At 38.9% G+C, this 14321-nt stretch overlaps 1 pseudogene; it reads left to right on the forward strand.

The window, feature by feature from the left end:
- The window catches only part of LOC125415359 (protein FAM13C pseudogene), a 37887-nt pseudogene extending 26350 nt beyond the window's left edge, over positions 1-11537 (forward strand).
- The last annotated feature ends 2784 nt before the right edge of the window (positions 11538-14321 follow it).

Here is a 14321-nt window from a genome sequence, read left to right on the forward strand (position 1 = left end):
GATGCACAGTTGCTCAGTTACAAACTGTGGAGGCACTCTTAACTACGTGTGTTCTCAGAGATGATTCTCTCTTTTGCTGTACCTTAGTGACTTCTCGAATAGCCCAGCCACTTCCTGGATAAAGTTACCTCTCTGGCCCACTTCTTATTTTTAACACTTTATTACAGTATAATTCAGACACAGTGTAACCCATCCATTTAAAATATACAACTCAATGCCTTTAGCATATTCACAGATATGAACTACTTATGGCGATTTCTTCTAGAATGTTTTCTTCACCCTAAAAATGTCTTTGAATCCTCACACTCTCTCCCAGCTCAATAGCCATTGTAAGCAGCCACTAAACTACCTTGTAATTCTATATTTTTTCTGTTCTGAGACTTCCTATTAATGGGATTATAATATGGTCATTTTGCACTTCCTTCTGCTAGTATAATGTTTTACAGTTTTGTCTGTGCTGTGGCATACATGAATATGAAGACATAATGACTTTTAATGGCTCAGCAATACTCCATTGTATGGCTAAACAACATTTTGTTTAACAATGAAACAGCGGAAGACATTTTATTTGCCCTATTTTTTTATTATAAGTAATATCTGCTTCCTAATGTGCAAGTTTTTGCAGAACATGCTTTCAGATCTCATAGGTGAGATACTGTGAGCGTAACTATGAGCTTATAGTGTTAACGCTATGCTAGTTTTTGGAAGAAGGGCTGATGTTTCCATTGGAAGTTGTACCACTTTAAATGCCCACCAGCCATGTACATGGGGGGGGCAGTTTTCCCACATGCTTATCAGTACTACTTTCTCCATTTAAATATAATGTGATATTTCATTATGGTTTGAAGTAACAATAGTAAGCATCTTTCCTGGAGAAATGTCCACTTGATGCATTTGCCTGTGTTTAATGGGAGTTGTTATTTTATTATTGTACTGTGAGTGATCTTTCTACATCCTACGAACAGTTCCATTCAACAAAGACTTACTTTAATTTTGTATTATGTGTATGAGTGTTTTGTTTGTTTGTATGTAAGTGCACAACATTTATGCAGCACCCTTGGAAACCAGAAATAAGTAGGAGATCCCCTGGAACTGGGGTTGCAGGTGGCTATGAACGACCACATGGATGCTGTTAACCGAACCTGAGTCATCAGTAAGAGCGGCAAATACTCTTATGCACTGGGTCATCTCTTCAACCCCCTATGTTTACATCCTTTATTAAACATGTGAACAAATGATATCTATCATTCCTTGAGTGCCAGATGCTCCAGCACCATGCCTGCCTGTCATCATGCTCCCTATAATATTGGTCATAAGCTTACCCTCTGAAACTGTAAGGCCAATAAATCTGTCTCCTATAAGTTACTTTGGTCATGGTGTCCTAGCACAGCAATAGGAAAGTAATTAAGACAGTAAGTACCCTTGTCAAAATTGGCCATAGAGGTATGGGTTTACTTCTGGACAGTTGATTCCATTCCACAGGGTTAGTTATCTCCATCCTTCTGGTTGGCTCTTTGAAATCCTCAGAATGAGTGGGGTATCCTGTCTCTACAAGTCCTCAGACTGAATGCCTTGAGCTCCTGTCTCCTCCTGCCTTATATTCCTATCTCTGCCCAGCCATATCCCTTCCTGTCTCCACCTCCCTTGTGCTGGGATTAAAGGCATGTGACTCCCAAGTACTGGGATTAAAGGTGTGAGCCACCACAGCCTGGCTCTGTTTCTCTTTCAGACTGGATCTGTCTCGTGTAGACCAGGGTGACCTTGAACTCACAGAGATCTGTCTGCCTCTGCCTCCTGAGTGCTGTGATTAAAGGTGATGCCACCACTGCCTGGACTTCAGGTAAGCCTTACTTGTTAGATCACAAACAAAATATCACCACAAGTATTAATCACCATTCACAGACATTTTGTTTGAATTTGTACATTCAAATACTATAATTTAGGTAATCCACTTTGAGAATGAGAGGTTACATAGGTGACAGGTGAGAAACAGCATCTTCTGGACATGTCAGGGCCATTGCACTTATGAATTCATCGTGGCTGTGAGAAGCCCCTGCACACAACTTACCCCAAATCAAGCCAAGCAACATTCCAGCAAAGATCAAGAGGAGTTCACGAAGTCCTATTTCTTCCTAGCTGAGGAGTTATTGGAGACTGAACATTGTTGGGGTAAAGAGAGTCAGTTTTCTTCAGAAAAGTGGCCCCTGTTAGGATGCCCATGCTCCAGTGAATTGTGATACAAACACCCAAAGGTTAGCACTGATGGTACTCAAGGGACTACAAAAAGATAATGTGAATTTGGGAGGGCTGGAATGCTGAGATTCTTAGAGGAATTGAAGGAGAAATTGGAGGGTTGGTATGATCAAAACACATTATAGTGTGGTGATATCTTATTTGTACAAATAAAGCTTGCCTGAAGATCAGAGGGCGGAGCTAGCCAATAGTTAAGCATAGCGGTCTGGAGGTCTGTACAGAGAGACAGGAAGTAATATGGCTTGGCAGAGAGAGGCAGGAGGAAACAGGAACTCAGTCTATTTTCTGCTGGGAAGTTGAGAGGTAAGGTGGTAGTGGTCTGGTTCCTTCATCGTTCTGATCACTCAGTACTTTCCCCTGTATCTGACTTTGGGCTTTTATTATTAAGACCTATTGGAAAGCATGCTACATTATAGGACGAGTAGGACGGCTCAGTTGGTAAAGGTGACTTCTTCCAGGCCCAATAATCTGAGTTCAGTCCCTGGGACCTCATGGAGTAGAAACCAGGTCATTCACAGAACCTTGGGACAGTGGAAGTGCTTTCTGTTTAAAGTGGCTATGTTTTGTACTAGTTACTACATTATAGTAAACATTAAAAACACTAGCATACAAGCGGACCACTAAACTGCAGTGTTTATATATTCAAATTCATCTAAAAGGGTAGAGAATGGTGACTGATTTTGGACAACAAAAGAACATTGCAAATTTCAGAGTAGAAAGCATTCTCAAAATAGAACTTACCATACTTAAGTCAATGTGTGGCAAAGACTGTTTCCGGTGTACCATGGTTCTCCCTTTCCACTTCAAGATGCTTTGCAATGAAGGTACAAAGCAAGAATGCAGAAGACATAAGAACCAGAGGAAAGAAAACTCTACAGAATAGTAGGTAAAGCTCAGCCCCAAAACATCAGACGGTGGTGAAGGGCAGGGGGATTCAGAGGGGCCAGTGAAGATTTTAAAAATTTGAAGAATTGAAGCAAAATAGCCAAAGCAACAGACTGATACCAAACAGTACAGCTTGATACTAAGAAACCTGATAGAGCAGAGTTGGAGAAAGAAGCTAATGATTTTCATTAAGGGCCTTTCAGAAATTTTGAACTTTTAGAAAACACATTAAGGTAAACTTTGATTTAGAAGATATATATTTTAGAACTGAAAAAGTGTACTGAAATTTCTTTCTAGAGTTTTGTAGGGAATACAATGAATGTTATCGGTCAAGGGTTAAGTGTTTCTACAAGTTAAAGATGCTTTTTGAATTCCATATTAACCTTTCTGTGACCTACTCTACTATATAAAAGTTCCACTTTAAGCTAGGTCACCTATTTTATGTAGACATTAGAGCTTACCAATACATTACTGTGTTTTCTTCTTTCATTATATAAAAATAACTATAAATGGAAATAGTCTTGTAAGTACAATCTAATTGCAGAAAAGATTATTGGTTATGCCAAGATAATGAATCTTTGCTTTCATTTTTTATATATGGAATTTAAATTAGCCATCTGTAGATTAAAATATGTGGAAAATTATAGGCAGATTAGCCATTGAAGATCCCATTTAAAATCAGAAGTGTGATTATAAAGTAAATAATATCTTAACTTTTTAAGAACATTACCACACTCACAGGGTGCAAAACAGTTGTTTTCCATACTGGATTTTCAGGTAAAGTTTATAGACTATGTAGGAAAACAGATAATCTGCTGCTCATGAAGACTGAGATGCCAGAGAAAGATCAAAAGTCCAGGTTATTTTCAAGTCCCTAAAAATCTAGGCACATTTCTGGTTTTTTTTAAATTATGATATTTTAAAAAGAATAAATTCACCAATAAACAGGAAAATTATAGGCTTCCGTTACTAAAGATGGCTAAAAAGTAAATATGCTCTAACCTTAGCAAATCCTTGTGTCTATAACACTGGCAAAACTTCATACATGTTAGAAACCTTCCAGTTACACCTGTCTATTAACACCTTTTCCGTGTGAAAAACCACCATCAAAGTTACCAAAATAAGAAAATGGTCATGGTGTCAGTGATTGCTGAATACTTTATATATTTGTCATCAAATTTCACATTTGTCTATGTGCATGTGTCTACACACACCACATGTAGAAAGGCATCAATAAAAATGTAACTACTGTAATACAACTGTTCACTTTTATGAACTCAAGAACACCCTCATAACTTTTATGACTTCCTAACTATAATTCTCTTGTAAAGATCACTTAATTTTTTCTTTGATTGGCATACATTCATTGCACACTGTGATGAGTTTCATAAAGACATTTTATACAAATATGTCACATGCTTTGACCATATTCATCCTCGCTGTCCCCTTCTATCACACACACACACACACACACACACACACACACACACGCACGCACGCACGCATGCACGCGCACGCGCCTATATGATCTACTGTGACTCTATAGTATCTGCAAATGAGACATTCCCTTATTGAGCAAAGGTTCAAATAGAATAGAGATTCTAGGTCCAGTGTATATGTGTAGAAGAGACAAAATATTTGTGCTTTCCTGCACCACGCCTTAACTTTTATATTCAAGTTAAACACTTTATTTGTCAGAAAGGGTAACATTTAGGAAAGCTGAGACCCAAAGATGAAGAAAAATTTACCCAAATATACAGTGGCTGAATGGTACTAAATCCCTGTTTTTCTCAGTATCTTTCCATAGCACCTGAAAGCCCAACGCCAAATCCACGAGCTTCTTTATACCTAATGGCGTGGCACATAGCCAAAAAGTTGTTCCGTTCTTTACTGATAAAGGTGAAGAGCATAACATTTTAATATAACTCAATAGTAGAGACTCAGCGGTGCATGACTCACTTACGCTAAGGCAATTTCTTTTCCATAACTGGCAGAAGTCTCCTTCAGCCATTCCTAGAAACAGTTCCCTTTGTGATGAGATATGAAACATTCTTGAATGCTGATGTCTGCTTCTATGTCAAACCTTTTCAAACAAGAAAAGAATCATGGGGTCCCCATCCCTTTTCAAATCTCTATACCGATTGGAATCCTGCCTGCATAATTAAGTCTCAACTTTGCAGGGTCTCTGCTGGTTCAATATGAAGGTTTTGGCAGGAACCTCCACGAACGATCATTATTTCTGAATCTGCAGGTTGTTGGACCATTACCATACCTCTGGTGCTCAGAGTAGTAAATGTTACAGTCCCAACATTTCTCCGGAGACCAACATGTATATTTGAGGTGAACATAATTTTTGGCCTTTGCTAGTTGGAACTGATTTAGGCCAAGTAAGCTAAATATGATAGGCTCCATATCTATTCCAAGTACTGCCATATAATCTAGATTCCTGGCTGCTAACATTTGTTTTAAAAGGTATAGTTTGAGAATATTCAAAAGCACATCTCAGCTTCACAATTCTATACTTCAATCCCAAACGAAATTCACACACACACACACACACACACACACACACACACACACACACACACAAAGAGATTTTTGCAAATTCTTTTGGGATTCCATAAAGGAATGAGTATCTTTTACAGTATTTATTGCTATGGGCTTAAGTTAGTATTTTTAACTCTTTTTGTTTTATGACATGCTGTAATTATATGCTCAAACCATAGTCTAAATTTATCTTATTGTAGTTTTCTGGTAAAATACTATGTACTACATACAACATTGATATTTATAAAGTCTGTGATGGGGCAGAAAGAGGTTTGTTTAGAACTTTAAATTAGGGTATAAGAAAGAGAAAGGAAAAATAAATGAATTTGAGAAGAATTCAGTGTCAAAATATATATGTTAAATGCTATCATGGATAATTGGGTCTTAATATATTCCCATCTCTTGTGTGCGGATGGCATGAAGTCATGTCATCTAGGAAAACCCTAGTTTCTTCTATAGCTTTGCCACTAACTAGCCACCTGGTTGCTTAAAGTCAAGTTGTAGCAGCCTTTTAAGAGTTCAAAAGCCTTTTGAAAGTCAAAAGCCTTTTGACTTTCTAGAAAATGTCAGATGACAAAAAGATATTATGATAATTCTGAATCTCATAAGATGAATACATAAGATGATCTGTATATTTACTCATCCATTTCACAATCAGGATACATTTCCAACATAAGACCAGTTATAAAGAAATTATTCAGGCAGATATGTAAATTTTTTTTCTTTGAGAGATAGGGTCAGTCTTCATAACTCTGACTGTCCTGGAATTCACTATGTAGATTAGGCTGGCCTGGAACTCACAGATCTGCCTGCCTCTGCCTCCCTTGTGCTAGAATTAAAGGCATATGTCACAACACCCAGCCTAAATGTTTTTTGAAACAACAGTAATTATTGGTAATTTAAAAATACCACTGAATTTGGACAGCGAACACAGAAACTGCAACTAATGAACAAACAAACTTCGTATACAATAAAGGAGATATGACAATTGTATAAAAATGGAAATGATGAGGCAGTTGTCAGCTATTTAAGGAGAAATTGAGCCCAAATGAATTTCAGATGAATGAACAGTTAAATATAAATGTTGAAGCCATTTTGGGATCCCATTCTCTTTGGATGTGTACCTTGTTCAGCCTGGATGTAGTAGGGAGGGCCTTAAACCTTCCACAAAGCAATGCACCTTACCCTCTCTCAGGATTAGATGGAGGTGGGGTGAGAGGATGTGTGGAGGGAATGGGAGGAGGGGAGAAAGGAGTGGGAATTTGGATTGGTATTTGTTTAATCTAATAAATTAAAAAAAAATGTTGAAGCCAGTGGCTGGGGTGTAGATCATTTGTAGAGTACTTGTCTAGCATGTAAGAGATTCAATCCTAATACTGTCTTTCAAAACATTAAAAACTAGAAGAAAATTCAATCTTAGAATTAAAAAGGTATTTGCTGTCTAGCACCAAATACAAAACTACAAAGATAAAAATTAAAACTTGACTATATAATTTTAATTTTACAATAGTTTACTTATAAAAATAATACCACACACAAAATTAAGAAGCAAACGACAAACTCAAGATTAAGAAGGTGCTTATAATCAGTAATGAAGAAAAGTAATCAAATAAAAACCAGGCAATTTGCAAAAGAAAAAATACACTGCTATCTAATAAATATTAGGAAAACACTCTCATTAATCAGAGAAATAAATACTAAACTAATGAAATATACAAATTTAAAATTCAAATAAAAAACTCAGAGAAAGTGTTTGCTCAAAAGTAAGAGATGTTTTTAAAGCAAAAATACCCACTATAGGTGTTGGTCATTATTTGAACAAATATGTAAAAAGCAACCCTTGCCTGTACAGGCATTGAATAAGTGCTGGGGGCTCAGAAATGATTCTTGTTCTTGAAGGATTTGTATATAAAGAAAGAAGTTTTGGAAACTCTTTGTATAAAATGTCTACCTGTTCCTTACCAGACACCAATGACAAACCAAAGCTTAATTGCAATGAAAATCCAACTTGCAGAAGCAAGAAACCCATTTACTGGGCTTCCTTAAAGGGTGTGTGTAAAGGGCTCCTTATAGAGCATGTAGAAGGCTCCCAGTTCCATCTTCAGAGAAAGCAACCCATCCATATCATACCCTACAACTGCTAAAAGTGGAAATTACTGTTCCCCTTCTGTTGAGCAACATGCCCGTCCTGTGGCCCTATCATTTAGCTTATACAATTAACAATGCTAAATGTAGAACAAGCAGTTACTAGATAGATATCAAGCCATATCGAAAAATATTATATGCATTACCTCATCTAATCATCCTAACTTCCCAAGACTGGTAGTATAATATTGTATTCTCATTTTCTATAGAGGCACATAGTTGCTAAATCATTCGCTGAAGTTTATAAGCTTGTAAGTGAGAGAAGCAGGACCAAAACCTAATCATCTTAACTCCTGAGCCATAAAGTCTGCTAGAAGATCTTAAACACAGCTCTGTTTATGTATTTGAACGAATGTAAACTGTCTAAACAAATAGCAAGAGGAGCTCACTTCAATACATTCACTAGGTACTATACTGTTCCCAATAACCACAGTGGTAATGGTTATTGTTTTAAAGCTCAAGGACAATTTTATTAGAGTTTAAAAGGAAAGGCCCATGTCGGGAAAGCTGTAAAATCTCAGCAGCTGCCCAGAAGAGGAGAATGGAGACGAGAAGTTAAAAAAAGACCCCACTGTTTAACCTGGCCTGGAGGTCAGACACTTGACAGGAAAGAATCCACATTGTAGGGAAGGGGCCTTTAGGGAAATAATAAGAAGCCCAAAACTTGGGGTGAAAGCCCAAAGGGTTAAGGAAAGCCCTTTAAAAAAGAGATAGAAGGGGAAAAGCTACACTTTTCTGAATAATGATGGGCAGACTTAAAGCCAGCATGGCTATGACCTCTACACTACTGTCTTAAAGGTTGTTGCATGCCAGAGAAATTGACTATAGCATATTATTATGTAGAATAAATCAGTTTTCAAATATAAATGTGGGCTTGATTGGGTAAATAACTCAATGTTAGAGCACATGCCTACCATGCATGAGACACTGAGTTCTTTCTCTAGTGTATATGTAGACACACACATACACATGTGTACACACCTATATATAATACAGATACAATGAGGAGTATGTCTGAGTAAAAGTTTCTCCTCCCCTCCCTTTGACTTTGTCTTTGACTCCAATTCTTCACAGAAAGGATCTGTGTTACCTTCATATTAATAAATTTATTAGAGCTATAACTAGTGTTAGAGTTAAAGCCTGGGTTCAGATTTAATAAGCCAAGTTCATCCATTTGCCCACAATGAGCCAATTAAACAAGCAAGTAATTGTGAACATTATGAAAGGGAGATTTATTCAATGTATCCACACTGAGAAGACAAAAAAGTCCAGTGACCACCCCTCAAATTCATCTTTGGGATTCTGACATGAGACTTAGATTTATAGAAAGGACAAAAGATATGAACTATTAAGTAGTCCTGGTCAACATGTGGTACATCACTAACCCCATATTGTCTTGTCTCCAGTGTCTCATGCAAGGTTATCTAACAAAAATTGTCAGAATTGTGTGCACTGTCTAGAAGACAAATCTTTTCTTTGCCTGTCCTTAGGGTAGAGCATCTCTGGGTTCCCATGATACCTTGCTGATCTGGGATTCCCATCTGTATGCTGAGAATATGTTTTATTACCATTGGTTAATAAAGAATCTTCTTTGGCCTATGGCAGGGCAGAATGTACTTAGGTGGAAAATCCAAGCAGAGAGACAGGGAGAAAGAAGGTGGAATTGGGGAGACTCCAGCAGCTGCCAGAGAAGTAAGATGCCAGAGCATTATCAGTAAGCCATGAGGCATGCGGCAATATACAGATCATTAGAAATGGATTAATTTATATGTAAGAGCAAGTTAGTAATAAGCCTGAGCCATCAGTCAAGCAATTATAATTAATATTAAGCCTCTGAGTGATTATTTATAAGTGGCTACAGTGACCATAAGGCAGGAGAGAAACTGGTCCAGTGGACCAGATGGCACAGAGGAAAGCTTCCAACTACACTTTGCCCATATTTATTTGGTAACTCTATAGGCCTTTCACAGTAACTGGTTCATGGAACAAGTTTATTTTTTTAATTTTTTTTAGATTTTTTTTATTTTATATCTCAGCCAGTTTCCCCTCCCTCCTCTCCTTCCAGTCCCTCACTCACACTCCCTAGTACCACCTCCAATTCAATCCTCCATTTCTATGCAGGAAAGGGCAGGTCTCTCATGGATATCAACAAAATATGGCATATCAAATTTCAGTAATACTAAGCACCTTTCCATGTATTAAGGTTGAGCAAAGCGACCCAATACCAGGAGTACAGTCTCAAAAGCCAGTAAAAGAGTCAGAGACAACTCCTGGAACAAGTTTATAAAATAAATGAAAAACATCTCTTGGTAAAGAAAAGAGAAGAAACTCATTTTCTAAGTGTATAAAATACTATGTTTATAGATTTGCTTGGGAGTTGGTGGTAAGGTGTTATGGGATCCTGTACACTGTGAATATGTGCTGCTCTCATTGGTTGATAAATAAAGTTGCTTTGGCCTATGGCAAGGCAGGAGAGAATCATGCGGGAAATCCAAACAGAGAGACAGGAAAAAAAAAAAAGGGGGTCGAATCTGAGATCTATCAGCCAACCTCCCATGGAACGACATGCTGGCAGATCAGTAACGCCACAGCCTGGTAGCTAAGCTTAGATTAATAGAGGTGGATTAATTTAAACGTAAGAGCTAGCTAGTAATAAGCCTGAGCCACCAGGCAAACACTTATATTTAATATTAAGTCTCTGAGTGGTTATTTTAAAAGCAGTTGCAGAACTGGGCAGGATGAAAAGCCTCCATTTTCTCCACCCAGCAGCCAGCAGTTTATAATGCCACGAAGCTCTTCTCAGCGCAGTGGTGGGGATGGCAAGGAGCCCCAGCCCACTACACAGCTCACAAAGCAGATCCAGGGCCTTAAGAGGAGGATTCAGAAATTTGAAGAAAATTTTGAGCAAGAAAAGAAGTATCGGCCCTCACACGGAGACAAGACTTCAAATCCCGAGGTTCTGAAGTGGATGAATGATTTGGCTAAGGGATGCAAACGGCTCAAAGAACTATAGCTGAAGCTGTCGGAAGAACAAGGGAGTACTCCCAAATCCCCCGGAGAAACCCACCCTGTGGACAGCCTCCAGTGCCCAGAGAAAATGGCAAGTTAGAAGCTCTGGGTCTTGAGCCAAGCTCCCCTGGAGAGGAGACTTCAGATGCTGTGGTGATGGAGAAGAGAGACCAGACCCCTTCCCAGAGTGATGTCAAGGTAACTAAGCAAGGCAAGAACCTCATAAAGCCTCTTTATGACCGATGCAGGATTATCAAGCAAATCTTGTCAACACCATCCCTGATCCCAATGACTGAGGAAAAGGACTCTGAAGAGGACTGTCCACAGAGAGGCCAACAACCTTCTTTACGAGATCCAGTGTCCCGCCTTCCTGTTGGTGATCACCTCACCTACTCTGAGACAGAGCCTACGAGGACCCTCCTACCAGATGAAACGAAAGAGGGGAAGCAACCAGATATCTCTATGTCCATCTTACTAGAGGCCGTTATGCCAGTCCTTGACCATCTCTGAGAAACTAGGGCTGAGAAGAAGAGGCTACAGAAAGCCCTGCGAGAATCTGAAGAACAGTTGTTCAAACAGACAGGAAGAAGTCCACAGAAGGAAGACAGGCTGAGTACTTTGAATACAAGCACATAAAAGTCAAACTGAGTCTGCTAGACATCCTCATCAGCAAGCAGGACGTGGCCAAAACTATTTGAGGCTTGGCTCTGATCAGTTCCACTCAAGACAAAGTCAAGTTTATTTTTCTCTATTGTTCTTGCTAAGTAGTTTTGATGTTCTGAAAACTGAGCACTTTAGAGATAGTATTAGCTCTTTATACAAAGGAAGAGCTAGTATAATTATACACGAGAAGGGATGTAAATAGGGAAATAATAGGTAATATTGGGATCGGCAAAAGCATTCACCCTACTCCACACAAAACTGAAATCCACAGTCAAACGTACTTGTCTCAAAAATATATCTAATATCTTGTCAAACCTAACATCACACATAGGCAGACTACCTGCTAGGGAAGGTTTATTAGTGCCCCAAAATTGACTTCATTGATGTATGGAAAAGAGCAGGGTTTATATTAACTGGTGAGACAAGGAAAACTTCTGCTCTTCATCCAGGGAGAAAAACAGCTGTTAAGAAGTTAACTTAGCCAGGCGGTGACGGCACACACCTTTGATCCCAGCACTTAGGAGGCAGAGGCAGGTGGATCTCTGTGAGTTTGAGCCCAGCCTAGTCTACAAGAGCTAGCTCCAGGACAGGCTCCAAAGCTATAGAGAAACCCTGTCTTGAGAAAACAAAAAAAGAAGATAATTTAAATGAGACAACACCCACTACCTTGTCCTGTACGTCCGTAGGCGTTCTAAACACCCGACAGTACACCCGACTGTGTCACTGATCTCTTACTTCTACATGAAAATAGTGCATTATCTGAGCTGTTATTTGAAAACTTCCATTTCTGATTACCAAAGTTCATCTGGATGGCATGCACTTTGTAAGTTATCTTTGTCTATAACTGACAAACGTTTATATTAAAATAAAATATTAAAAATTTTAAAAAAGGAAAAGTCTCCATTTGCAATAAGGCTTGGGTTTGAAGCATAACACTAAAGAGTCATTAACATATGTCACTCTGTGTTAATCTCTTGAACAATCTATTCCTTACCGCCTAAGGACAAACTCCTTGGATACTAGTGCCCTTTTTCCCTATTTTATCTTAGATATTCTTACACTGGGCTCTTCCTCAGACAGTGAAATTCTTCTTCTATCCTCATGCAACAAAAACTGCCATCAAATACCCTATGTACCCAAGAATCACATTGAACATCTGATTCTGCTGCCTCTACTTCCCAAATACTAGGTAGGATTCCTAGTGTATGTCACTTGGCTTTATGCAACACTTAGCATCTAACTCAGGGCTTTGTGCATGGTAGACAGGTACTCTACCAACTCAGCAATATTCTTAGCTGACTGTGAGTGTCCTGAAAGATTATCCACGAATTTCATCTCTGCGTCCTGTGCCTAACACAATACCAGAGTCCTTGCTACAAGCCCTCTTGACTACTCAAAAACCTTTCCTCAGCAGATGGATATAGCAGATATGACAAAAGAGCTGACATTGAGATGAAGCTACTTAACCAGCACCAACATACCCTGCTTTTTGACACCCCTTGTACTGTGTATGTGTGGAAACACCACACACATTCAAACTTCAAGTTCTATTGCAAAATTCCCACCCACCACTAGAACTGGCACCACATACAACTTGCTTGATGGAGGTTGTGGGGAGGCAGAAATGTGGATGTGGGCATAGAGAAATGGCTCAAGTTTCATATCCAAGCCAGGCCACAGAAAACGATAGAAAGACTATTTTTCCTCCCAATTTGAAAGTTGAGCTATATAATTCCCGACAGAGAAAATGAAAGTCAAACCCTTAAGTGATGCCCATGCTTTGTACCCTCGTGTCTTTCTTTTCTCCCAACACTGACTTCCTCATACAAAGTATCTGAAAATCTTTAGTCAGGTCTCCACCTTTCAAGCAGTCAGTATGGTCGGCAGACAGTGTGCATCCCCACAGAACAGGGGCTCTGTTGTGTGTATAGCTCTCTGCTTGCTCTTTCCAGGTGTGAGCTTCTCCCCTGTGAATCTTGCACCTGAAAAGGCCAATTACTTTTAGTTGTAAGTCTCTTGACCTCAGGCAGTCTGGCTTCCTTGTAGCCTTGGCCACAGATCTGTGCTAATTTGCATCCATTATATTTCTCTTCCCAGCCCTTCTGATGATAGCCAAGACCCAGTGCAGAATGTTCCCAGTACAACGAGAGTGTAGTTAGATCAGTGCCTCATGTGACTCAAAGGGAACTGGAAATCTCATCAGAGAAGTAGCTTGTGGGATTTCCAACCTCATTTTCAATCATCATTCTCTAGGTTCATAAACACTTCATATACCCATGTGGACAACATTCCAAGAGAAACTGTGGATAAGAATCTGCTAGTGGCAGTGTATTTCATCTACGCACATTTTTGAAAGCTCACCTGGTGAGACCTGAAATATAGCTGGGAGACTAGCCAGCCATCAAATGATATAAACACCCAAAAAACTAAAGAAAACCTTTTACTATATGATTCATGTTTCCACTAGGTTAGAATTCAATAGAATGTACTTCAATACAGAACAATCATAAAGGGCCAGTAAAAACCATAGAGAGATGAAGAGGAATAGCTCTAGAGGCAAATAGATTAATTTCAGAGAGCACAGCTTTGGAAAATATGTTCTGGACTATTTGAACCTCAGTTTTCTCACCTGAAAAATAGGCCTAAAAATGTGCCCCTCAATCAGGTTTTATATAAGGATTAAATGAGGTAAATGCCCATAACACAGAGCCAGTGTTCCAATATATTGATTGCAAGCATTATTATTACCTATGGAAAAGACTCCTTATCAATACCCAGGTTTCCCTTTGGTTGAGTACCCAGCTAAAGCACATTTCCCA

The sequence above is a fragment of the Myodes glareolus genome, chromosome X (assembly GCF_982192425.1).
Source record: "Myodes glareolus chromosome X, mMyoGla1.1, whole genome shotgun sequence".
In the NCBI taxonomy this organism is placed as follows: domain Eukaryota; kingdom Metazoa; phylum Chordata; class Mammalia; order Rodentia; family Cricetidae; genus Myodes; species Myodes glareolus.